The following is an 11,541-nucleotide window of genomic DNA, read 5'->3' on the forward strand; positions in this document are numbered from 1 at the left end:
AGAGTTGCATGCGTTTAAACTGAACACGCAGTGACGTTTTTTTTAACAGTCTTAAGTAACTTGATTTATGTCATTAAAAGAAGCTTTTGATGCAACATAAATTTCTAAAATTTGTAGCAATTACTGCATAGGCCTAATTATAAATAATGTTTTATTTATATAGCCCGGGAAATAATTATTATTAAATAGCCTCGGAAAGTGAATGGAATGCAAGTGTCTTACGAGTTTTGAGGACAATAAAATCTGTTTTAAATCAGTGTATTTATGCCGTGACGGTCAATTTGGTCCTTTTTTTAAGAGGTCGCTTATTTCTTTTAAAGAAACTTAGCAACACTGCAAATGAAGACTGTAGTGTAACCGACAGAACACTAGAGGGCACTCCTGTGCAGAAAAGGATATACGGGGGGATTGGGGAGAATAAGAATAAATGGATGTTCAATAACAGAGCTGTTTGCGTGTCTTGATGTTTCACCTCAGAGATTAAGTGATAACCATCTGCTACATGGTGTCAGAAGTGGTTTTTCACAACCTGAAAAGAAAGAAACAAAGAAGTAAGTGAGAAAATAGAGCGATGTTGCACACAAACTGCTAGAAATAAAGAGAATTGACACAGTGCTCAAGTGCAATTGAGAACAGGCCAGAGAAAAGAAAAGAAAACGAACATCGGAGCAGTGCACTCGAGATTAAGAGTAGTGAACAGTCAAAATATGGATCAGATATTTTCACTGACACCTCCGGGAAGTTTCAACTTCGACGAGCCCAGTTCATGGCCACAATGGATGCGCCGCTTTGAACGATTCAGAGTAGCGTCGGGGCTTGCAGAAAAAAAACTCTGCCTACCAGGTAAACTCTCTTCTTTACATTATGGGGGAGAAAAGTGACGATATATTAAATACATTACCCCTAAACGAAGAAGAGAAGAAGAGTTATGAAGAAGTCAAGAAGGCTTTAAGTGAGCACTTTATTGGCAGACACAATGTTATTTATGAGAGAGCAAAATTCAACAGCAGATTTCAACAGGCTGGCGAATCAGCAGAGAGTTTTATCACGGACGTGTACAAGCTTGCGGAACACTGCAAATATGGCGATCTCCATGAGGAAATGATCAGAGACCGCATTGTAGTGGGCTTAAGAGATGCAAAGCTCTCAGAGAGACTGCAACTAGATCCAAATTTGACATTGGATAAAACAATAACTCAGACAAATCAGACAAAATGAGGAAATAAAACGTCAGCAGCCAATAATAAGACGAGAAAAGTCTGAAGTAAAAGAAGTTAACGTTGATGCAGTCGTAACAAAGAGAACATCTAAAGCAAAAATGACATCGCAAAAAGCAGAGGGGACAGTGCAGAGAACGCAAAGTTTTTACAATGCGGCTCATAAAATAAAACAGATGGATTCCTTCAAGAGATGCGGAAAAAGTCCACAACACCCATGGAAATTGTGTCCAGCTAGAGAAGCGGAATGCAGAAAATGTAGGAAAAAAGGACATTTTGCTACAGTATGCCGGTCAGTTCAAAGACTCGAAGCGATCGTTGACAGTTCATATGATGAGTCTGCATTCTTGGGAACAATCCAGACCCAAAAACAAGAGAATATGTGGCAACAGAAAATACTGGTGAATAAAGAACCAATCACCTTTAAAATAGATACAGGTGCAGCAGTCACAGCTATTCCAGCATCTTTGTATTCAGCTGAAAAGCAAGGGAAACTCAAAGATTCCAAAAAGAAGATCCTGGGACCTAACAGTGCTCCATTGAAAGTGATGGGTACGTTTAGTGCATGCCTGCAGAAGGACAAAAAGAGAATTTGGCAGGATATATATGTTGTAACGGATCTAGTGATGCCGCTGCTTGGACTGCCTGCAATTCAAGGCTTACAGTTACTGCAGCAGGTAGCTAACATACACAAACCTGGAGAGCAGTACAATGCAATGTTCCCCAAAGTTTTCTCGGGACTCGGAAAATTAGAGGGCAGCTACAAGATCAAACTGTCGGAAGGAGCCGTCCCGTATGCTCTATCAGCCCCACGACGAGTACCGCTACCGCTAGTGGAGAAAGTAAAACTGGAACTCCACAGAATGGAAGAAATGGGAGTCATTCGACGAATCGAAGAGCCTACTCCCTGGTGCGCGGGTATGGTTGTCGTGCCAAAACCGAATGGCAATATCAGGTTTTGCGTCGATCTCACATGGTTGAACGAGAATGTGTGCAGAGAAAGACACATACTGCCAGCTGTGGATGAGACTTTAGCACAGCTAGAGGGAGCAGCTGTGTTCTCCAAATTGGATGCCACATCTGGTTTCTGGCAAATACCCTTGCATGAAGACTCCGAGCCTCTAACAACATTCATTACACCCTTTGGGAGATACTGCTTTCGGCGTCTTCCTTTTGGGATATCTTCGGCCCCGGAGCATTTCCAGCTCAGAATCTCTCAGATCATTGCAGGAACGACTGGAGCTCTTTGTCATGCAGACGATGTCCTAGTGTTTGGAAAAGAACGAGAAGAACACAATGAGAGACTGTGTGAGGTGCTGAAGAAGTTTGAAAAAGCTGGACTAACACTAAATGATAAGTGTGTCTTTGCTGTCGATAGAGTGAAGTTCCTAGGCCATATCATAAGCGCTCAAGGGATCGAAGCAGACGAGGACAAGATTAAAGCCATCCTCAACATGCCTGAGCCAGAGAATGTGGAAGGTGTGAGACGTTTCATGTAGAGCTGAAACAACGAATCGATTTAATCGATTAAAATCGATTATTAAAATAGTTGTCAACTAATTTAGTCATCGATTCGTTGCTAAATAACTTTTATTTGCCGTAAGCTGCTCATTTCGTGCATATTTCAAATCTGCGGTGACCAAAGTGTGGCAGTAATGAGCCACCGGAGGTTTTACTCAGCCAGTACAACAGGAGAAGTAGCGAATAGCCAATAGCTGGCCTTGTTTTATGTCACGTGCTTCCCGAGCAGCGTCTCTGCAGCCATAGACATCATATGATGTCTATATGTCTGCAGCATTCAGCGTGATGTGGGAGTACTTTACATTGAGCCTTTAAAAAAGAAGAGTAACCTGTAAACTCTGCTCTACTGCACTGTTCAAGGGGACGTTCACATATCGCGTCTTTTGCGCGCTCAAGTTCGTTATTTCCAACACCGCACCGCATCGAGTTAAAAACATTTAAACTTTTCAGAATGCCGCAACCGCACCGCGGGTCATGTGACAAGAACTAACCAATCAGCTTCATCCTTTCCCGTAACAACGTTAAAAGCTCAGTCAAGATGAAAGGAACAGCTGATCATAGTTGTATATGGATTTCCATTTTGAAATAAATTTAGTAGCAGAGCTACTGCAAGCGATTTATTTGAGCTGCAAATCCATTTATCCTTTGCTGAAATTTCCTCGTCTTCAAGGAGAGAGCACGTCATGGTTGCTTAGCAAAGGCAGACGCCTCAGGGGCGCTTCTGTGCGAGCGCTTTGGAAAGAAGGAGAAAGCGGTGCGCCTAGCGTTTTCCACGCGTTTTTAGGCGCGATTTGTGAACGGCCCCTAAGACTTTCATTTGTGCAGATTCTCCAGTACAATATTGTTTGCAAATGTTTAGTCGTAAAAGCTGATAACATTGCTTTTTAACAGTTAACATTTAAAGCTTTACAAACATGTTCTGTGATCAGTTTGTCGTTTACCAGTTCAAAATTCAGTCGTGCAGCCTAATTATGACTGAATGAGAGAGGTAAATGTAGATATTTGAAATGCACTTTTTTTTCTAAGTATTCACTGCTCTTTTTCACACAGCAGGTTTTTTGTGTGTGTCTTATTTTTTTTTCTGGACAACCTTCTGATGGATTTTACTTTAAATTGTGAGTTCCATTCAGGTTTCATGCCATTGGCACTTTTTTTTGAAGGATTGTTTACAATTTCACAGCAAAAGCTATAAAGCTGTTTCCCAGTAAATAATAAAATACAATGCACTGCAATTTTATTCTGTTTTATCCTTATTCTTCGTGAAAATATGTTCTGAAAGATTCCTTAATAAGCTTTGTTCAGGATGTTAAACTACTTTAGGAGCTCTAAGGACTGCCATGGTGAAAACATTATTTGAAATCTTGTGAAATTTGCTAGAGTATGGGTCAGTGTTCTGATTGCAGAAGAGTTCGACAAAGGATTACTAACATAATAAAACAACTCCAGGTATATTTTTGATGAGGATATGACAGTGCAAAATGGTTAAAATCTCTTAAATCTATGCTGAATGATAAAGACCATTTATTAATAATTTACTTGGGGAAAAAATGGAAAAAACTAAAATATAAGTACATAAACCGATTAATCGAAAAAATAATCGACAGATTAATCGATTATCAAAATAATCGTTAGTTGCAGCCCTAGTTTCATGGGAATGGTTAACTACGTCGGGAAGTTTTCACCTCATCTGCCGACTCTCACAAAGCCACTGAGAGACCGCTTAATTAATGACAACACCTGGACATGGGATGCACAGCAGAAAGATGCTTTTGCAAAAGTAAAGAAAGAACTCAGCTCACCAGCTATACTGGCACAGTATAGTCCAAACAGCGAGACTGTAGTTTCAGCCGACGCTTCATCTTATGGTCTAGGCGGTGTGCTCATGCAGAAACAAACAAATGGTGAGTGGAGGCCTGTTGTATATATCTCAAGGAGTCTAACCCCCACAGAGACACGATATGCACAAATTGAAAAAGAAGCTCTTGCGACAACATGGGCATGTGAGCGACTCAGTGCATATTTGCTTGGATTGGAATTTACAGTGCATACCGACCACAAACCCCTAATATCACTGTTGGGCTACAGACTTGTTTTAGTAAGTTGTTAGACTACTGAATTTCGAATTAAGTAAAAAGTTGCATTTCATAAATACTAATGGCAATGTCAATTCTCAATCACTTAAGAAAAATTGTGCACATCCCTAGAAATATGTATTCTAATGTTGTAATTCTTTAATGCAACTGTTCACTTGAAATAACTTAAATTCATATAACTTATCTTCTATCTATCTATTGTTCTATTTTTCTGTCATACTGTCTATCATTCTATCTGTTATTCTGTATATTGTTACATCAGTTCTTTTCAAAAAAATTGTTGTAATGTATGTTTTATTACAAAAATATTCAAAAAAAAAAAAAAAAAGAGAGAATATATAACCATGGGGATATAAGTATGTAGAATAATAATAATAATAGATGTTGAGACTAAAGGGGGGGGGGGATGTAGTGTAACCGACAGAACACTAGAGGGCACTCCTGTGCAGAAAAGGATATACGGGGGGATTGGGGAGAATAAGAATAAATGGATGTTCAATAACAGAGCTGTTTGCGTGTCTTGATGTTTCACCTCAGAGATTAAGTGATAACCATCTGCTACAAAGACGTGTTCACAAATAATTAGATACGGTCGATAAACTGTCCCCCAGTTTTTTTGATATTCTTGATTTGCTCAGGTGCATGACATTTTTTTGACGAACAGGAAGGAATGGATTGAAAATTACCTTTTCCAAAGCAGAGCAAACATGCCTAAAGTACGAAAAGAACATCGATTGCTATGGCACTGACAGACAGAGAAACAAAGCTTAATTAAATATTTCACAAAATACAGACTATATTTAAATGGGTGATTCTGAACATCCCGTAAGTACATGAAGCAATAACACTGTGAATGGGTTGCACATTTTAAGTTCGCGAAAAGTTAGGAAAGCCCATGCCAAAATGCCTTAAATCATAAGTTTACGCATTCACGTAATATTTTCGCTATCATCACTTTATAGTAAGGCCCTATTAAATAAGCGTTGGTTAATGAATTTACTTGCGATAACTAAAAACGCACAATGCATCTGTTACAGCGATAATTACTCTTTCTTATCATCAGTTGATTAAAAATACAAGGGTTGCTAGTCGATGCTTGCTCAGTTTCGATAAATATTAACAGATACAACTTTTTTTATTTAATAACTCGTTAATGTTGCGATTGTGTTAATATTGAAATTAACTGAGATTAAGACATGCTTTAAATGTGTAATTTGTTAACTAATGTAGTGAGGTGATGTTAATAAATTAACCTTATTGAAAAGTGTTAACACTTTGAATGCAATACAAGAAAAACAATACTTAACTATCATATTCTGCTTTATAGCTTATAAAAAGTAGGTGCAAAGTTTTAGGTTAAAAGTTATGTATTTATAAGAGTGTGTATATGTAGGCTATATTTATAAAAGTGTATATGCAACTGGATGTAATTTTTCACCATTTGTAATCACCTTTTTGCAGTTTACAGTTTACATTTGTGCTTGCATCTATTTCTACATTACAAAAACAAACTTGAAATCATTAAATACTATACGATTATATGCATGGTAATTAAATGGGAGTAATAAGGCTCAGATAAATGATGATTAATTTTAATACTGATATTAAAGTGTTTTAATTTTTATATTAAAGATTTTAACTATATATTTTAAAAGCTGTGTTTGGAGTATATCATGTCCTGATGTATTTGCACAAACTTTATGGTTATTGTTAGCAATATTTTATAATGCATATTGTTTCTCTTTCTGTGTTCAGGAGATAACTGGGGAATCTGTTCCTGATGCCAGCTGGCCAGAGAATGGGGATAAGTGGAGTGACAAAGGAGAAGAGGAAGATGATGAATGTGGACTATTGCAGGCAATGGCTGAAGAGGATGAGGAGATTGACCTCTTCAATGAGGAGACATTTGGCTTGGGTATTATTATATTATAAAATCTGTAAACCTACAGGAATTGGATATCATGCACAAACTGTGACTGGAATCCAACATATAATGTGTTTAAAATATAAGCTAAATGTCTGAAGCTGAAATTCTCCCATGTATTTATTTTTTGTGGGATGGGTAGAGATGAAAATTTGTTAGATTGATTTTAATCTCTTGAAGCATTATCACTGCATTTTTTTTTTAAACTGACTCTCTAATATGTCATTATGCAAAAAAAATAAACACAGATGAAGCCACGAGTGGTGATAATCCAGATGCTGACCCTATGGATCTCCTGCTGCTGTGTAGTGATAACTCCCCAACTCCACGGTCTTCACCACTTCCACCTCCCAGATCACTTTCCCCTCACGGTTCCTATTCACCCTCCAGACCAGGATCTCGTGTTTGGCCCCACACTCCAACAGGCTGGTCTCAGGGAGGAAGAGCAGCTCGAGGGCAGCTGTTTGATGACCCAGCTGTGGTGAAACCTGTGAAAGGTCGACCGAGCCTAAAGGTTTACCTCACTGATGTTGTTTCAGAAATGTTGGTGGGACCTTAAATTAAAAGTACTAACCAGTACAATTTATTTTTTCCCCTAGAGTCTTGATAGTGCCATTGTGGATTGCAGTCTCAGCTCGTACTGGGAGGAACTCAAGTCAAACACAGTGTGTTGTGTTCAATATTTAGCAGTGTTTTGCTTTTTTGGTTTCCACTGTCTTTCTCACAGTGGATAATAGCACCTCTTAAGTCCAGCAGACCACCTGCGGCATCTTTACTTCAGGTGCTCAAGCAAATCTCAAATGTGTGTCTTGCAGCTATACAACACAACCATCTGTTGATCACTTTGATCTTTTTACCAATAAGGACCAGGCAATTGTGGGAGTCATTAACGGATCAAGACATGACAGGGTCCCACCTGTTTCTCCAAACTTTCCTATGCGGCCCTTTTCTACTACCTGGGGCAGGAGAGGACTTCCTTTTGCTGGGTCCTTCAACCAGAGATGTCATTATCAGGTAGTGGGGTTTCTAATATATGGAGACTGTATACCTTTTACATTCCGTAAACTTGAGTGGCATTGGTCTATGCCAAACTATCCGTGACTATGCTAGAATGTTGAATCTATCTAATCTTATCTTAGGCACAAAAGAATCCCATGGTTCCTTGCTCTCCCTTTCATCCCCAAAGACTCTTTTCACCCCAGCCACAATACAACCAGGTGAAACCCCTTGTACATACTGCCAATTCGGAAGGTGCTGTTCCTGATTAAAGCCTTTCTTGCTCCAGTGGCTTATTTCCTTTTTTTATTATTATTACTTTTTCAGCCTGGAGGTTTTCTGTCACCTTCCCATCCTCCTCTCTCTACCCCAATGCCCCACACACCCAAACACATGCATCTTCAGTTTGGGACTGACTCCCCCAGGCCTGCTCCATTCTACAGCCCATCCACCAACATCATGCAGGGCTTCAGGTTAATGATCTACTTCATAATGGAAAGGTTTATCCAGGATTAAGTATGTGTGCACCCTCATGTTGTTCAGAACCCTTCTATGAAACACAAAGGAGATACTTTTTGTTGTTTTTCCTGCAGATTTGTTCATGTTCTTAATGACAAGGAACTGGCTTAGCTCCAGGAGTAATCAAATTATACATACCAAGTCATAAACTGGAGTTCCCCTTCGAGGGAACTTCGAACTGCGTCCTCTAGGGGCCGCTTTGGGGAACACCTTGTCGTGACCCGTGTCTGAAGAATACATTGAAAAAACACCAACTTGTTGCCCAGCGACAGCCTCCGACGTCACTACCTGCGCGACTATAAATAAGCACCGGGAGAGCACGTCACTATCTTCTTCATCTTCACTGACTGTTTTGTTTGAAGCCTGCATTTGAAAGAACCAGTAAGGGCAATCTTTCTCTGTTTATCATGGCGACAACTAGCAAGCGTTTAGACGATGTGTGCATAAGTGTCTGCGTTATTTGACACCCGATGACACGCGACCCAACTTTACAGCAGGAAAAAACATGTTTACAGCCTGGTGCAAAAAATGATTTTGGTCTAAATAGCTAATTTTGCCCTTCATGACAACTGTGAGGGGGGTGATTTTTTTTTATAACTCATCCGTTTAAATTATATTAAGACTTAAAGTTCTGAGTAATTAAGGGCGTAGCCACTTGAGTGACAGGGGGATTGCAGCTGTTGACACTCCCGTCGCGCTAGGTGGGTGTGGCTACAGCAACTAGCTCCCGCCTTTTTGCCCATTTTTGATTGTCCAGGAGAGTCGCGCGGTGACACGCTGCCAAGATGACGACAGCCCGCTTTACACACTTAAGGCTTCAAAAACACACTTCAGGAGTCTACGGCTGACGTCACGGACACTACGTCCATGTTTTTATACAGTCTATGGTTTTTACCCAGGAAAAGCAAAAGATATTTGAGGATGGTGAAGAAGCTGAGGCTGAGCCTTCTCAGTTCTCCTGCCCTGCGTATGTCGAGCTGTTGGAGGTTGAGCGAAAATTACCTTTTGACCATAACCCTCCAGCTCAGGTGAGCCTTCTTTTTCTGCATGATCTCCATACAGAGATTAAAAAGAAATGAAAGATGCCGTTTTCTTCTCGCATCCATCGGTTTCGGCATGAAAGTAATCTGCTGACATCGAGGTGATGCGCGAAAGCGGCAATGAGGGAATGCCCCCTGTAGAAAGAGCAAACATTTTTATAAATAATTTATAAATTTGTATGTGAATTTTTTTTTCTGCAGGGGAAACATCCTCTCTTAATCTCCCTCCTTGCCATTTAAGCCCCTTCAGAAAATCATCTCGCTTAAATGGCAAGGCATACGCAGTCAGGCTGTCAGTCAGTCAGGTCAGGCTGTGGCTTTATTACACACAGTGCTGGTGCTTCAAGCATATCAGACTGATCTGCTAAGAGACCTGGATAGAGGCAGGGGCCTTTTTCTGATCAGGTAGCTGAGCTGCGCCGCACCATGGATCTCTCTCCGTGCTACCAAGCAGGCCGCCTCTGCCATGGCTGCCAGGACTATGGGGCGGCCATGGTGGCAGCGGAGAGACATCTGTGGATGAACCTGGCAGACATCGGGAGGAAAGAAAATGCTTTCTTCTCGATGCTCAGGTTTAGCCTTCTGTGCTTTTCGGTATTTCCGTTGAGATGGCGATTTTTAGAAGTTCAGGTAGACGAAGGCGCACTCTGCTGCTTTCAGATCCTTCGTTCCACGAAGGTCCAGGTCTGAGCCGGAACAACATAGGGGTCCTGGCCTATCCCGATCTGAGGATCAAAGACAGGCACAGAAGGCTAGTGTCGCAACCATAGACTGTATAAAAACATGGACGTAGTGTCCGTGAAGTCACCCGTAGACTCCTGAAGTGTGTTTTTGAAGCATAAAGTGTGTAGAGTGGGCCGTCGACATCTTGGCAGCACGTCACCGCGCGACTCTCCTGGACAATCAAAAATGGGCAAAGAGGCGGGAGCTAGTTGCTGAAGCCACGCCCACCTAGCGCGACGGGAGTGTCAACAGCTGCAATCCCCCTGTCACTCAAGTGGCTACGCCCTTAATTATGCAGAACTTTAAGTCTTAATTTAATTTAAACGGATGAGTTATAAAAAAAATTCACCCCCTCAAAGTTGTCATGAAGGGCAAAATTAGCTATTTAGACCAAAATCATTTTTTGTACCAGGCTGTAAACATGCTTTTTCCTGCTGTAAAGTTGGGCATTTTAACATGGGGAGTCTATGGGACTGATTCCCTTTTGCAGCCAGCCTCAAGTGGCCAGTCGATGAATTGCAGTTTTAGTCACTTCCTTATTGGCCCCACGAGGGAGAGCGGGAGGTTGGCGCTCGGTCGCAACTCGCGCTCCTCCCCCACCTGCGGGCAGGGGTTAGAGGAATCGTGGGTCACGAGGAGGTAAGCAGAACCTAAGGGGTATGATCTAGACGAGGCAACGTTCTCGTCCGAATCAGAGTGATACCGAGGTATCTACTCGTTCCTTTGGGGATTTTTAACTTCCCCTTCCTAATTCCCCTGTAACCACCAGCTCTCCACCTGATCGAGGTTAGGTGGAAACCTCTCGCATAACAGTCTCCTATGCTTGACCTATAATGTTTTTATGGTTCTATGTTCATAGCAACCCCCCGACTGATGGTCCAGACTAAAAGGAGGCGCCCCTTGAGCGGGGCTCCAGCGCAGGAGGGTGGATGAGTAAATGTAACCCTCTCTGTATATACTTATGTGTATTTAATTGCTGGTGGTTACGTGTCTACTAATAAACTCTGCGAGTTTCCTTTTCCAGTGCTCAGTTACAGAGTTTACTAAACACTCGCCAGCACCAGCCATCCGGCTTCATGTTCTGGTATTAGGCGGCTGAGATCACAGGCTTCTGAGGGAGCCTCCTTGATCATCAGGCCTGGCACAGCACTGCACGGAGTTTCATGGATGTCCGGCCAGGTCACCCCGAGGGGTCTCCTGGCTGCTTAGGGGTGCTGTCGCATCTAGCGGAAAGTGGAGGTGGCAGTTACAAAAGTGTTTTTGTATATGCTGCCTCAGGTGATGCTCCCCTCTCCCGAGGTTTGTAAAATTGAGGTTGCCTCTCCCGTGAGATTCAGCGCCTCTGTGATGCTTAGGAACTTTTAAGTACACACGCTAAGCTTTGTGCACTTTCTCAAAACCACATGGTGGTCAGTGTGCACGTGAACACTTTGCACACTTTCTAAAAATCCACAAGTGGTAAGTTTGCATGCAAGACTCTCCAAACTTTCTGAAACCGCTTAGTTCCC

This window comes from Carassius carassius, chromosome 39, assembly GCF_963082965.1.
Source record: "Carassius carassius chromosome 39, fCarCar2.1, whole genome shotgun sequence".
NCBI classification, from domain to species: Eukaryota; Metazoa; Chordata; class Actinopteri; order Cypriniformes; family Cyprinidae; genus Carassius; species Carassius carassius.